Here is a 16,124-nt window from a genome sequence, read left to right on the forward strand (position 1 = left end):
AGATGATACATGCCAGTTTCCAAGCAGAATGGTCAATATGTCAGCCCAGGACAAATTGCTAGAGAGGGCTAAAACAGCCTGTCCCCATACTTTGGCCTGTCCATAGTAAATCCAGTCAGTCAAATGCTAACATTTTGTGGGAAAGAGGGACAGGTAATAAAAAAGGCCAGCATTTCAAATGACCATGGAATTTCTACACCGGACATTTTACATTAACAGACCATTATACAAAATATGGACTGTTGCCAAACATATTTGCACTACTACAATTATTGAACATGTGATACTGGCTATTATTGCTAATTTGCTAGTCACCCTCCTTTTCTTTTTTGTTGTAATAATGGGCTTCTTTTAAATTGCAAGGACGAACAATAATTGGTCGAAAGACCTCCTCTCCTTTTTCGTGACTAATGTTATTTATGTCCTGATAAACAGCATTTATTCTATGAAGGCTACAGTATACAGCAGCTTGGGATTATTTTATTTTGGCAAGCATTGAGCTCCCCTGTCGAACACATTCCTTCTGCCTATTTGACATGAGAAACTTGCATCCCCATTAATCTCAATTACCATTTTCAATAGATAAGACCTCTCTCAAACTTATTTGGCATCAGCGCTGAGCCCCTCTTCACAGAGCTGTTATTGCAGAGGATAAAAAAGGAGCAGCAGACAAGTGAAACTTTAAAGTGATCATATGGAATATAAAATGCAAGCAATATGTCCACAGAGAGACAGAATTCATTATATAGTAATATTGCCAGCTGTAGCCCAAATGTGTTACAAGTACATTTCTCAGGCTTCCAAATACTCAGTGCTCCTCATAATTCTTCTATATGGCTATAAAACATGTTGTTTGTAGCTACTTAAAATGAGTCATTCATGAGGTATTAATCCGCCACCGTATTGTTCAAATTGAACTATTTCATTATAACCTTTTATAATGTCCACTATATATATATATATATATATATATATATATATATATATATATATATATATATATATATATATTGTGGGCTATAGTGGAAACTTATAGACCAGAGAAAAGATCCGAGAAAAGCAGGTAACAATAGTCATTTAATTTTCCACTAGAGGCAAGGTTGGATAGTAAATATGACTTTATATACTGTAAAGCCATAAATATTTGCAAGCCTTTTATTTTTGTGTTTTTCGTGTAAACATTTTTTGGCAAGAATATCTTAGTGCTATACATATAATGAAGTAATCTACCATTGCAACAGGGCACCAACATTAAGGAGCAAAATAGATTTTATGATTGTGATTCGCCAAATATTTGTTTACAATATTTTGGTTTAAATATAGCTGATACAGCGCAAGTAAATAATTAAATAGCATAAATACATACCAGAAAATGTTTTTGAAGTTAATACCGCAAGTTTTTTTCTTTCTTTGGTAGTATGTTTTTTAATTAATTTTCTGTCACAGAATCGCCATTCAGCAGTTTTTTTTCATTCAGCCATTTTTATCTTGTTGTTTAGGAGTGATGTAAACCAATCACATGACAGACTGAGACTATTGCCTGGTGGTGTAAGGATGTGAGGGCAATAGTTACATCTATTGTTGCTCCTATAATGAGGTTTTAACTAATCACAGGCCAGAATTTCCATATATGAAGCTTTAACTATACTGCCTACCGTGCCTCTTTGGGGATATCTATGTATGTAACAATTCTATTAATAGTAAATATTCTTGGATGATTGTCAGAAAATCCTTATAATGGCCTACAGCTGGCTTGCAGAATGAAATATGATAGTTCACGCTACGCCCTTCATAGAAAATAAAACAAATCATTTGATTCTCATCCACAGTTCTTTCTGTAGCATTGTATATACTTGAAACTTGATTAGGCAACGTGACTTTTACATTGGCTCTGGAAAAAATTTATATCTAATTTGAGTCTGTGCGTCATGGATTAAACAGATCAAATTTGCCACTAGTATTATTCATGGAGTTTATTTATGTCATAAACTGCATGTTAAAGCCAGGTGGCCTTGCTGAATTTAAAGTACGTTCATTTAAAAAGTGTTGCCGAGCCATCTACCTTAGCAGCTACCATCAGAATGGAGTTGTTTGATAACGGCATGTCCATTGTGATACATTATCTTCTATAATTAATAATTTTAATCAGCGAGCAGGACAAAAGCTGGAGATGTTCCTTGCATGTTGCCTACAATTTGAACATCGCCCAGAATCATCGCACACAGTATTCCTCTGCTAATCTCTTGAGAATGTTGACTCTCTGCACATAACTTTATGTCACATCACCCTAATACACAGCCTTCCTTACAACTCATTTTTATTCATTTGTTTTATCACATCCACACAGACTGCTACTAATCCTGTGGCCTGTCATTTATTGGATTATGTGAAACCCTAACATCTATCCCACAAGCAGACAGAGCCCAGCAGCCATATGGATATGAACAAATTAATTTGAAAAATAATTTTTTTTCTTCTGCTGCCTCTCCTTTAGTGATCAGAAACATTCTACAGCAAGGACAGAGGTTGCTGCAAAATGGAACTAGGCAATATTAAAATATCTGCTCTGTCTTTAATAAAATTATTTAATTAAAAAACTAAAATCTGGTAAATTAGATTTGTAAATATTACCTTGAATGCAGTAGCTTTTCTCTGTTTTTCTCTGAAAGAAACACATTTTAAGAGAATTGTGTGTGATTTTTTTTTTTCAAACTACAGCAATAGTTTTAGCATTTGCAAATGATTCTTAAACAGTTTCAGTATTGTTTTTAAGTATGACCCATGCTGTGCCTCTGATTTCCTGGTTGCTGATGAATAATGGGAGTGTAGATAATGGGGCATATATAAAAATGCAATTACATGGTAATAACTGTGCAACTACCAAGGGTTCTTACATAGTAACTGCTGGTGGAATAAGTGTGTAATTAGCATGTAATTACATAACTGATTACATGTTTTTTTTGTAAAGCTCTTTCTATGTATTACACAGCAGTTTCCATGCAAGAGAAATACCTTTGGTAAATGCCCAGCTATTACAATTAACTCAAGTGTGATGTTCATGAAACTGTTCACCTGTTGGTTTGTTTTAATATATGGCAGTCTAGAAATGTATCATGGATATCAATGTATTTAAATCACCAAACAGATTCAGTAACTGTCCTATAGAGTCCATCAACATTTGAATAACTGCATTAACAAAACAAGACTAAGTGCTGTACAGAGCTGGAGACAAATGGGGTGATGCAGCGGAAATCTAAACCGTGTTTCTTTTGCATCATTCAATACAATTGGCTCAGCACCTGAGAAGGTCAATTCATGCAATTCCAAGCTTTGTTTCATTCTAAAGATGCGCTGTGATCTGTTCACGGAAGTATGCAATTCATTTAATTTACCAGGATAGAGAACCTAGGTGTGAAATGGAAGCTGCAACGAGGAACTGGGTTAGGAAATCAACATTCAGGTTAGGGCTAGGGTTACAGTCAGGAGAAAGGTTAGTGATAGGATGTTTGACAAAAATGAGCCCCAGAATCAGCTACTACTGCTGGACGAAGAGAGATTTTGTTTTCTTTGGGAACTTTGTCCAAATTAGGATTGAACTATCAGACAATTAAAATTCAATTCAACAGTAAAGGCACTTCAGAGATCCTCCAGAAGACCAAGGAAGCTGTCTATTCTTTTGTGTTTTTCGTTCTTCGTTTGTTTGATATTTTCCATTTCACAATTTGATCAAAACAATTTACTCAAAGACCGAAATAACGTTTAATTTCGTTCTTTGGTTATTTTTTTCATTGATTGACCAAATTATGACTATGCGTTTAACATATATATCTAAGTCGCCTTGGATAAAGGTGTCTGCAAAATAAATGTTTAAATAATATATATATATATATATATATATATATATATATATATATATATATATATATATATATATATATATATATATATATAGTGCGCTTTAGAATTGTGAATTTAGATAAGGTACAACAAACTGAGCTCATTGGTATTCTAAATGAAAACAGTTAAAGTTTGAAATATACTACATTTCCCCAAACTGTGCAACATGAAGGTGGGATATAGCATCATGTGACTCCGGAACATAGGCTAAATCTAGGTACAAAGTCTGAGAAATCAAGACATTTGGCAACCTTGTGTATCTTACACAGAGGAACTTTCTTAAGCATTACTTATTTTTTTAATATTTATCTAAAATAGAGCGTGTCATATTTAAGAGTTTCTCATTTCACAGTGGTAACCCCAGTTGGTCTTTTTTATGAATCTATTTTTGAAACACATGAAGCATACTGTAATTAAAAAGGAGACAGAATGTGGTAAACACTTTTCAAAACGAAAGAAGTAATGCAATGATGGCTCTTTATCTCTTACATGCTGGGGAAATACAGTGGGACATGTATTAGCTGGTTGAGCCTGTTGCGCGTACAGACTATTTTTATGAAAATCGTGTTTTTTTATTATTCAGCTTTTACTCCCTATGGCTTTGACACAGGTGTATATTGCCCTAAGGGAAAACAGCATAGACTTGCAACGAAAGTCGTTTGTCAGTGTAAAAAAAGACTAAAAAAGATCTCTTGTTTGGAAACTTTGGGTCTAATGTTTTATTACTTATGAGTAAAACTCTTTATATCTTTCTGAACAGGATGACGTGTGTGGTGATGTCAGATCAGGAAGTAATTGCAGCACAACACAGCATACTGGGGTTTAAACGGAGCCACTACAGCGCTCAGCTTTTTATTAACAAATGCAAATAAAAGATTTAAACAAAACACAAAACACTTTGTAAAATAAAACGGCGCGGTGGCCAAAACAAATAGATAAACAAACAGACAAAACAAAACCAACAAGTACCGTGCTGTTCCTCTAGCAGGAAGTAACAATTGTTATAATTATTTTCTCCTCTCTCTCCCCCGTACCTCCTCACTGTACACCCAACCCCGAGTGAGTGCTTCGTGCCTCTATATATACGGCTGTGCTGAGATTCAATTACTAATTAATCATTTACTTGAATCTCGCACGTGAACTAATTTGTGCAATCCCGTGCTCACATACTATTACATACTTTATCTGCACGTGAAGTGATTGTGCAATCCCAGTGCCTAAATACAACTATATATTTTAAATCACTTGTGTTACACAGACCCATTTATATTCCATGCACCAATACATATACACCAACATTAACACACCACAGACAACATATAACACAAAATACACACAGGGGCGGGGCACACTGCCACATACCTCCCCCTTGTGCGCAACACACATGGCCTCAATGGCCACCTCCCCCTATAAAATCCCCAAAGTCCTGCACAAAGTCTCTGGCCAAGAACAGGGACTTCAAGGTGTCCATGGGCATCAATGTTGTCAGTGCCACGGCTGGCAGTGGCAAGGCTGACGGTGGCAATGCTGTCAGTGTAACTGCTGACAGCGGAAATGCTGTCAGTGAGGTGAGGTCCTCCTCCCGTAGCCCCGCTTGCCGTGGAAAATTTGACAGAAATGCTGCTATGGGTAATGCTGTCAGCAAACGTGCTGACATCACCAAGGTTGGCTCCTCCTGTTGCGCCCCTGGCAGCGGAAATGCTGCCAACGGTGAGGCTGTCAGCAGACTTGCTGGCAGCGCCAAGGCTGGATCCTCCAACCTCAGCAAATCCCCAGAGGTCAGCAGCAAACTACCTCCAGGGCAGGCATCTCCCGGCAATGAAGAGAAGGCATAGTCGGACAGTAGAGGATGAGCGGAGTGGGCGAGAGGGAATATAAGGAGGGATTGGAGATAGGAAGGGGCAGTATGATGAATAGAGCGATAGGCAAGAGCAAGGGTCTTAAATTGGATGCAAGTGGAGAGTGTGAAGCAGAGGGGTAGCGTGAGAGTAGCGGGGCTGGGAGAATACCAGGTGAGCAGCAGAATTTTTAATAAGTTGAAGAGGACGAATAGCCGAAGCAGGGAAACCATCGAGGAGAGAGTTACAATAATCCAATCTAGAAAGAACAAGAGCTTGCACCAGGAGTTGAGTGGAATAAGTAGATAGAAAAGAGCGGATTCTATAGATGTTGTTAAGAAAGAAACAACAAGTACGTGTTAGTGAAGAGATTTGTTGAGAATAGGAGAGGGAAGGGTCCAAAATAACACCTAGGTTTCTTGCAGAAGGAGAAAGATTGATAGCATCAAGGGAGACTGAGATAGAGAGGTCAGAGTAGAGAGGAGTAGAAGGAAAGTAAAAGGTTGGATTTAGAAAGGCTGAGTTTAAGGTGATGTGAATGTGTCCAAGATGAGCTTGCTGAGGGACAATCTGAAATGTGAGAGGAGATATGGGAGTCAAAGGAAGGAAAAGAGAGAAAGATCTGAGTGTCATCAGCATATAGGTGATATGAGAACCCAACAGAGGAGATAAGAGTAACTAGTGAGTGGGTATAATGGATTACTATGATGGTTATTTTTCTCATATTAGAACAACATAGGTTGGGTTTCCACGCAGCTTAGAAAGTCGTCACTCTCTCCACAGTCACTATTTATGTGGCGCAGCAGCAGCATACACCACACACATGCCACACACTATAGGAAGTTCACACCAAAAACATTGTACGACTACAAAGTTTTGTTTTGCATGGAAACATGTCCAGAAGTCGTCCATTATGCATACGAGACTTCAGCAGTAAAATCCCGTTTGTGACAGCTGTAACTGAAGGCTGTGCCAAGGCTTTATTGGCAAGCTTCTTTGACCAAATAAGAAAAAAAAAAACATAGAGTACGAGGGGTTTAGAGAACTCTTCATTCAGTGTTTTTTTTGCTTTGTTTTTACGTGACACAATTTATTCATCGTTTCAGATTATTGACATTTGACTCATAAAAATTGCTTTATAATGAAGCTACTACAAAAAAACCCTTTGCAATGAATACATAAATAAATAACAAAGCCCTTCTTTACACTTACTTTTGTTATCTTCGTGATTGGTCATTGGATAGCTGATTGCTTTAGTCTAGACTGTTCTGTCCCTTAGCAATAAGATGCAATTTACTGTATACTAGCATTAAGTAGCATCTATCATGGGTATCTACAAAAGGAATACGAATAAGAATAATATGTAGTGGGAAATGAGGTGAGTAGGATAGCCTGATTTATTACCAATATTTTAAAAACTGTACTAAACATTTTGACTGGATTATTTTTATATTATTAACCTACTTAAGGTGCTGGTATTTTAGCTATGTTCGAACATGCAGTCAAACATGTTTAGCAAATAGTACAAGGGTAGCGCACAGAGCTTTCTTATGGAATGTTTTGTTTATTATTATTTGTATTACGTTATGTCTGGGTTTTTTTTTGTTTGTTTGTTTTTTCCACATGCTTTTTTATTTAAAAAATGTTGTGGAAACCCAGTTTAAGAAAGCTGAACGATAGCAACCGATTTTAAGTCAGACAGAAACATTTAAATATACCCTCCCGTATTTTAATATTAATTTGGTTATTTGCATTTGGAACGAGAATTTCTCTGGCTAAAAGTAAACTGCATGGAAACATATAGAACCCGAAAGTACTACCACAATCGAGTGAGAAAGAGGTGAGACTTAATGATAAACTTCAGACGACTAGCTAATGCTGCACAGGTGCAACATTGCTTTTGGAGGTAACCAGCATTAGGAATACATTGCTTGGTTTTTCTGCTGTAAATCTGCAATTGGCAAATGCAGATTTCCTGTTAAACACCTACAGCATGGTTAAAGGCATGATGTCGCTTTCTCCATATGGTAAAAAGAGAGAAAGGGAACAGTGGAGCAGAGAGTACAAGCTCCCTGGATATTTCACCTGAAGCCAATGGTGGGGGAGGGAAGGTGGGTCGCGTCTATTTGCATAAGCTTCATCTGCCATCATTGCATGCTTCCTGTATAGAAAAATCTGTAGAATGATAACATAGAATAAGCAAGAGGATTGGTAACCATGGTTGCAAACAAGGCTGTTTGCACCAGAACAGAGTGACAAAGATACTCTTTAAAACATATAGCCAAGCAGGAAAAAAGCCTGGTCTCGCTGCTGTCCATTAAAAACACATCTCGCCCCCATCTTTCCTCAGATTGAGTACAATACTCATTCTCTGATTGGGGTCGCACCAACATTGCTCCTTGGCTTAAGGAATAGCAGCACTGAGAGGTTGTTAAGAGAGTATCAGAGCCTACAGCTTAATTAACTTTATGAAGTAGATTGATGCTCCTAAACCATTGTACTCACAAATTGCAACTGAAGACCTCCTTGAGCTTATATTACAGTATTATTGTCCAGATTCTGGACCGCCAGTGGTAAATGAATGCTGCATTGAGTACAATAATGGCTTAGCATTTCCATTTGAGAGGTAAACCCTGATAATATCACCTACAGTACATGCATCACTGCTTTACTGTCTGAAAGTATCTCTGCAACACAAGGTCTTCTTTCTCTGTGTAGTTTTGTCACCATCCTTGCTGAGATTTGAAATTATTTCAACCCACTTGACCTTCATTACTCTAGGTCTGATGCATCCTGCACCTGAGCTGAGGTAAGCTATAACACATTACAATTTGAAATGATTCAACTTACAAAAACATTTTCTGACAGCTTACAAGTCCATTGATGTTAACCACAAAAAAATGGGTTTATTTGTGATGTAGCATTTAAGTGGAAATGTATATAGATGGCTATAGTTAATTTATTTGAAGACCTACAGGTTTGTACTCTTTAAATAGTTTTGTACATCTAGCTACTTAAGAACATTACTGCTTTAATACAAGATGAAAGAAAATGTAAATACTCTCTTTCGCTGGCAAGCAAGAAGAACAATTTTTGTCATGGGATTGGGGTAAATTGGTTGAATTTATTATGGGACAGTATTTTTATTTATTTTTTTCATTGCATTTAATTATTCAGTTTCATCTGTGCCAGGCTATCTAATTAACAACACAATCAAATTCATTTTAATTTCTGCTTATTTAATTATTGAATCATAATACATTTTTAATACAAAATGTGAGTTTTAAAATGTGTTTGGTGTGACTTTGTCTGTCTTTTCCAGGGGTTTTTATCAACAGAGCAAGAAACTCTTATAAAGTTGCACTGCAGATACACACATTTTCTACAGAATATTGTCAGGGATCTATCGGGTTATTGCAATTACTCAAATGTTTTTTTTTTATATAAGTTTAGAGGTTGCTGAAGTTTTAGTTGCCAAGTGTTGTAACTTAGGCAAGTGATGGTGCTGGCTCTCACTTATATAAAGACACTTACCTAGTGTAAATTACATATCTCTGTAGGTGGCAACTGTAGGTGGCAACTAGAACTGCAGATCAGATTCAGACTACAGCACCACAGCACAGACTATGCCATCAAAAAGTAAAGAAAAAACAAATTACATAATTTCAGTAATTGCAATAAAATCCACATGGGAATGTTTGAAAACGTTACAAGATAAGGGTACACATCTATGAAAATGTAATTTGACGTTACAGTACTTTAACATTTTGCCATTACTCTTTAACCAAATTTCAATCACCCAATGTTTTTAGTACTTCCGTTGCTAATGCAGTCAAAGACTACTTAGTTATTACACATTTATTAACATGAAATAATAAAATGTGCAGGTTTTATGGATAGAGAAGAAGATGTGTAAAATATTGCCTGAATTATATCTCTGAGTTCACTGCTATATTCCTTATTACATTCATATATTTTTAAAAGGTCCTGGAGCCTACCTTTGTGACTGCATTTGCCCTTTAGTAATAATTAATCAAAAATAGCTACAGTCATTGGCTTGGCCCTGTTAACGCAGGATATTAAAAGGGGCATGGAAAAAGTAATTTCCGGTTTGAGATGTTAGGTTTATATTACAAAATGGTGACTGACGTAAATTGCTTAACTTTTTTTATGTTATCTTGATGATATTTACTTTCTCTATGATGTAAAACCTTGGTACAAGAAATGAAAAAATATATTATGGTGTGGAATTGTTGATGTCTGATAATTGTCTGTAATCGCTCAACCTTTTGTACTGCTACTTTCAGGTCTTGCCCTTCATATCATTGCTCTCTGCAGGAAAACAGTCCATTAAGAACGGATATTTCTTAGCAGACACCCTTATCCAGGCTAGCAATTCTTCCATGTTTCAGTGCCACAGACCCCACCACAATGAGTATGACATGAATCAAATCCAATACATTACCGGACTCCAGTAAAAGGCAATGGAATGCTGATGTACTCAGAGGCCATGCATATAGGCAGCCACAGTACAATGTAATGAGTCTTTGATGGAACAGTACAACAGTATCATGGTATCATACAACTACCTGTGTTTTTGTGTATCAGGACCATTGCAAAATATATTTTAAAACACATTGTCCTTGCCATTACTGCTAAACTTGTCTTGAACCCTACCTGCTTTACATGTTGCACTGTAGCACTTGAACATGAGTGGAAAATACGAGGGAACCACGTATAAATAAATACATTCACAGAACTTGTATCATATTTGGAACAGACTAAAAACATCCATTGAGTACTTGTTAGATTAATTAAGGGCAAATGTGCTGCTAATGAGGTAGCAAGCCCAAATAGACAATCCCGTCGAAGATCCATCCCATTGTTGAGTGGCCCATCCATGCAGCAACACAGACAGCACATTAGCACTAGCCTCTAGCTGTTCTTATCCTCTCTTCCAGAGAGCCATTAATACAGGGGTGTAGCTGTTCATCCTTTTAAATACTCTACTACTGCAGGAGTGTCAGAGAGACCAGCCTGGTTTTGCACCTTTTGTACAGGGGTTTCAGTTCAAAGGTAACTACTTATTAATCGCCACCACCCCTGACAGTGTTCGTGAACAAATCCTGTCTGCTGTATTCCCCTGTGAGTTTTGTATCATTTCCAGTGAGAACAGTGCGATCTAGGATTGCCACTGTTAATAACATTTCAGTGTAATGAGAGAAGTCCAGAGTCATATTAATTGACAAAGGCTACCTTTAACTGGGCACTGAAAAGGCACTTCAGGCTTCTATTGAAAGTAATATTTCACTGATTTTTGAGTAATTTGGGTCTTATCTATTGTACACCAGGTTTTAATGACAGGTCTCCTTGGCTTCTGATAAGACAATTTACACCCATTGTTTTCTTTAAAAAACAAACAAAAAAAAATAGTAAATCTCAAGGCAGGAACAATTACAATACTTTTTTTACAGCAGTGTCAGGACAGCAGTTGATACCATCCTTTTCCTTAGCTGAGGCTGATAATGAAGAAATTAGACTTTAAATACCCTTTTCAGAATCTGTTCAGAGGGAAGAAAAAAAAACACACAGAGCGGATGCTAGTTAATGCCTGATTGTTCAGATGAAGCTACTGCAGATATTAAACACTATATCCCGGTTTATGCTTGAACCCTTTCTCTAGTCTAGCCCTTAATATGGCATGGCATAATACCTTAGGGACTGGCACTTTTGAAAATCAATTTTTTATATCAAACATTTCTGATGCATCTAGGCAGATTCAGTTGCATGTACACTGAATACATCAGTGAAACATGAATAATGAGCTGCTTTTAGAACAGAATGTTTTCTTAGCCTTTGCAAATTGTCCACAGTAATAATTCTGCATGCTATCTTACTGTATTGTGTGGCTGTTTTTCAGAATAGCAGGAAATTAGAATTACACAGTTTAAAAGGGAGTTTAAGCAGTTATTGTTTTTGGTTTTCCTGTGGAACGTTAACTAGCGAGGCCGCTAAATGTCCACAAGATGTGAGGGGATGCTACTCCTGTTGTCGCTAGTTGACTTTCATCTTGGATATTCTTTTTATTTCCTTGGGGTTGTCGCCTAAAATAATGTATTCCCATCATGCTACACAATCTGTTTCTGCATTTACTGATGCGTTTGGGGCTCTGCTTTCAGGGACATGAACAGTCCAGGTTTTTCATAATATATATATATATATATATATATATATATATATATATATATATATATATATATATATATAATCTCCAGATAACGTAAAACCACATTGCTCACAGCTTCTGAGACTTTGGACAAGCTAAATGCTAAGGTACCTCTTATTAATAAGATTTGGGAAATATAACAACAGTATCGACACAAATTATGTAAACAACAAATGATTTAAAGCAAGACTAGGAGTGGGGATTTTTTTTGCCTGTTTTTCCTCACTTTAAAACCCTACTTACTAAACATCTTCATATCTCTGAATAAATCATCCTAAATGTTCTCCTTTTCTAGGAAAGCATTAAAACTGGGATTGGGAGTTTGTTGCCAGATAACCAGACTACTTGCTCATTAAATATCTTATTATCCCTGACTAGATAATAGTCTCCTCTTTAAAGATATGCAAAAGATTTAATGAGCTGTCTGTACCACAATTACAGTGGCAGACACGATCGTGTATTTATAACCTCCTACTGCTGTAAATACCCAGATAATGGCCATTTGCCTAATAGTGGCAAGCAGGTTTAGAGGATGTTGTTTAGTTTCATAAGTCTTCATGGAATATTAAAGTAAGATATAGCAAATAGCCCCTTATGGATTTTATTCTAGTGTAACATAATTATGAGACACTGCTAACAACACCATATGGAAACGGGTGAAAATAAAATGGAAATGAACGCAAGATGCACAGGTATCAAACGCTCAGGATTTCCTGTACAGTGTTTAAACAAAATGGTCTATTTTATTCTAAACGTCAGAAGATTCCTGCCGTACTTTTATTTATATTAGTCCCCTAGCATTGATGAATTGTCCCTCTTTTTAACATCACTAACCAATAACAGTGTGGTGCAGGTTTTTGAGTGGCATGCTGACAGCATTAAGATCTGATCCTTTCTAGATCATTAAAATGACCCAGATGATGTGATAGCACACCTGGTAATTTACAGTGACATCCAATTTGGATAGCAGAACAGACGCAATGAATGTGAGACCAAAAATGATTTGCCTTGACAGATGGAAAATGCTGTTTTTAAAAAAGAATAATAAGCCAGCCATGATTTTGAATTAGGGCAGAGAGAAGCCTGATCCTGATTGACTCAGATTAAACCCAGGGCTTGGCTCTCAGATAGAGCAGAGCACACACACACACACACAAAAAAAATACAACAAACGAAGTTAGCAGTGAGCATGTCTGTGTGTGTGTGTCCATTATAGCAGAAATGACCTTGGAACATTAACTAGGTCCTGCTGTGTGAACATAAAGATAGACCACCTTTTTATTTATTTTTTTCACAGGATATATTTGTCAAAAGACGTCAAAGATATATTTTATGAAAAAAAGAAATTAAAAAAATGTAGGGGATGCTTGAGATTGCAATACATTTTTTTAACTTCTCCCAAATGACTGACCAGATCTAAATAGTAATAACAACAAATTTAATTTGAATAGCAACTTTAATGAAATGTATACTCTCAATATTATAACTGTAAATATACAGCAAATTAGAGCATCAGCCCTACAATACAATATAAAAGAGTCATACTACAGTACACTGCAACATAACGCATGAACACAAAACAGATGCTCCATAGAGTATACAATATATTTCCCCATGCAAATCACAGTATTTCAATGCACCCATATCTCACTGTATCTACTACAACACCAACATCGTACCTTAACCTGAAGTTGAGTTCCATGCAGCAATTATGGTAACTAATTCCCAATGTATCAACCAGTAACAAATTGTGCACTTTTATTCATCTAATGAACTGCTGTAGACCAGTGGTCTCTCTTCATACTTGCAAATGGATATTAAGTATATCCATCCAAGGAGGCTGTGTGGTCCAGTGGTTAAAGAAAAGGGCTTGTAACCAGGAGGTTCCCCTGGTTCAAATCCCACCTCAGCCACTGACTCATTGTGTGACCCTGAGCAAGTCACTTAACCTCCTTGCGCTCTGTCTTTTGGGTGAGACGTAGTTGTAAGTGACTCTGCAGTTGATGCATAGTTCACACACCCTAGTCTCTGTAAGTCGCCTTGGATAAAGGTGTCTGCTAAATAAAAAAATAATAATAAGTAAGGAATATAAAACATCCCTCTTGATAACAGAAGGAAATGATTCATTTGGAAGCTAACATCTGTTTGATCATGGTGGCCAAGCGCATGTTTTGTCTTTTTTTTTTTTTTTTGCTGATTTAGGACTCCACTTGGAAAGAGTGCCAGCAACATTTACCTGGGGAGATTCCTCTATTGCCTCCGATCCTACAGCAGTCATTGGACTGGCTCCGATGAATAGAAGGCAGTATGTATCAATGCTGACTGAAGTACATATTGTAAAGACTATTCTTTTTGGAGCTCTATGTATTGTACATCGTTCGACAGAAATACTGATGGACAGACAGACAGACCGTTGCTAATTACAAGCCAGTCTGTGCGATACATAAAGCAGATATACTGTAGTTTAATTTCTGACTGCATTTTGTGCAGCTAAATTCCATTTGAAGCCATTTTGTTATATATCTGACAAGTGCACATAACTTGTTTAATCCTGATTAACTTTATTTATCCAGTCACCTACAGTAGCTAGCAACTACAGCTTTTGAAAGGCTGATCTCTACATTAAAAAAAAACAAAAAAAACTTACTGACTGCCCTACTGACTGTTTGCTGCCGAATTTTTGTTGTAGCTGCACGTGTAGATGGAAAAACGTGGTATTCTTATGCTGATACCGTCAAGTTCAAAGACATCTTCATTGTTTTGAAACTATTAGCATACTGTACATACGGGTATTATGTTGTGTTGCTCCACATTGCAAAGAGACATGCATACTATAGTAATGTTTTAATATCAAAACCAGTATGCAGCATATTTACAATGTTAATGTAGCAACCTTGAATGCTTGTTTCTCTGTAATCCATCTTTATCTACATCTATATCTATTTAAGTGTGTTTCGATACCAGATTTTTCATTAAACCGCTCTCGAAGAAAAAGTGGGTGATTTTCAGTTAACACTGGTGGCAATTAGAAAATCAATAGTTCTTCCAATCTGAGCAAGTCAAGTGAAAGATAAACCCATCGTGTCTGAAAGCTGAGAAACAACCTTTGCTGCTTTTATCTGATGGCATGGACCAAAGGATTAGTTTCCTCAGCTGCCGTCTGCCACTTCCCCAAGCACTTCCCACGCACTGTGCTTTATTTGAATAACATCAGGCAACAAGAGTACAGCATATACCACACTCCTATTATATGGATTCACCTGGACACAGTCCATTGTGGTAAACGGAATAATCTACAAATCCACCCACACGCCCCCCTTTTAAATTAATGTATAAATTAATAAATAAATAGACACACACACACACACAGATCGGGAGGTGCACTTCATTCCTAAGCATTGGGATCACAAGCACCCATTCTGCACAATACAGTTCTGTACACTTCAGTATCAGCAGCAGTATTCTAGGTGGCACCTCAGATTCAGTAAGAACAGTGCCTTACCTGGTAATGCTGTCCTTCTGGGTATTGGTTGTCTTTTAAGGAAGGCTCATCTGGAAACATTAAAAATAATGAGGTGTCTTGTCAATGAAAGCCTTGCTGCTTTTTTCTTCTCCGGTCTGGCTTGCAGAAGCCTTCAAATATGCTGCTGTGTTAGCCCCTGTTAAATAAAAGACATGGGCTTCATCTGAAGCTGGGAAGAGGGAGAGAGATACTAGACTGTTTAACAGAGCATCATCACAATGCAGCTTCTTCGGAATCCCTCCAGTGAGAAAGGGCCTGCATCACTGAGCTCTTGCCTTTGATTGGCGGAAAGGAAAGGGAGCTGCATGGAATATCAAGTCTGGAAACAGTAAACTAGGATGACCCTTTCATCTTGCATTAGCACCCCTTACGTTGTGTACTAAGGATCCCAGCGAATGACAATCAAGGACATCAAATAAACAATTTTCCTCGGGGGGGATCCACATAGCAACCCCCTTCCCTACACACAGACACACAGAAACAGAACACATTGAGATTGTATTAGTGTATGCACATGAATAGGGGCTGCTGTGGCATGATTTCCCTTGGGAGGATAGGATCATCAGTAATGAAAAACACAACAAAACACAATCACACACACATGGTTGAACCCAAATCAGATTTTTAAAGGGCAGAATTT

General features: G+C 37.1%; 1 protein-coding gene across 2 annotated transcripts in view; it reads right to left on the bottom strand.

Moving 5' to 3' along the window:
- Nucleotides 1-15,718, bottom strand: part of LOC117970982 (synaptotagmin-1) — a 195,341-nt gene extending 179,623 nt beyond the window's left edge. For both annotated transcript variants that reach the window (XM_059027600.1, XM_059027596.1), the window contains exon 1: nucleotides 15,464-15,718. The gene's annotated coding sequence lies outside the window, so the exon portion shown is untranslated. The remainder of the gene's footprint in view (nucleotides 1-15,463) is intronic.
- Nucleotides 15,719-16,124: the final 406 nt, after the last annotated feature.

This window comes from Acipenser ruthenus, chromosome 7 (genome assembly GCF_902713425.1).
Source record: "Acipenser ruthenus chromosome 7, fAciRut3.2 maternal haplotype, whole genome shotgun sequence".
In the NCBI taxonomy this organism is placed as follows: Eukaryota; Metazoa; Chordata; class Actinopteri; order Acipenseriformes; family Acipenseridae; genus Acipenser; species Acipenser ruthenus.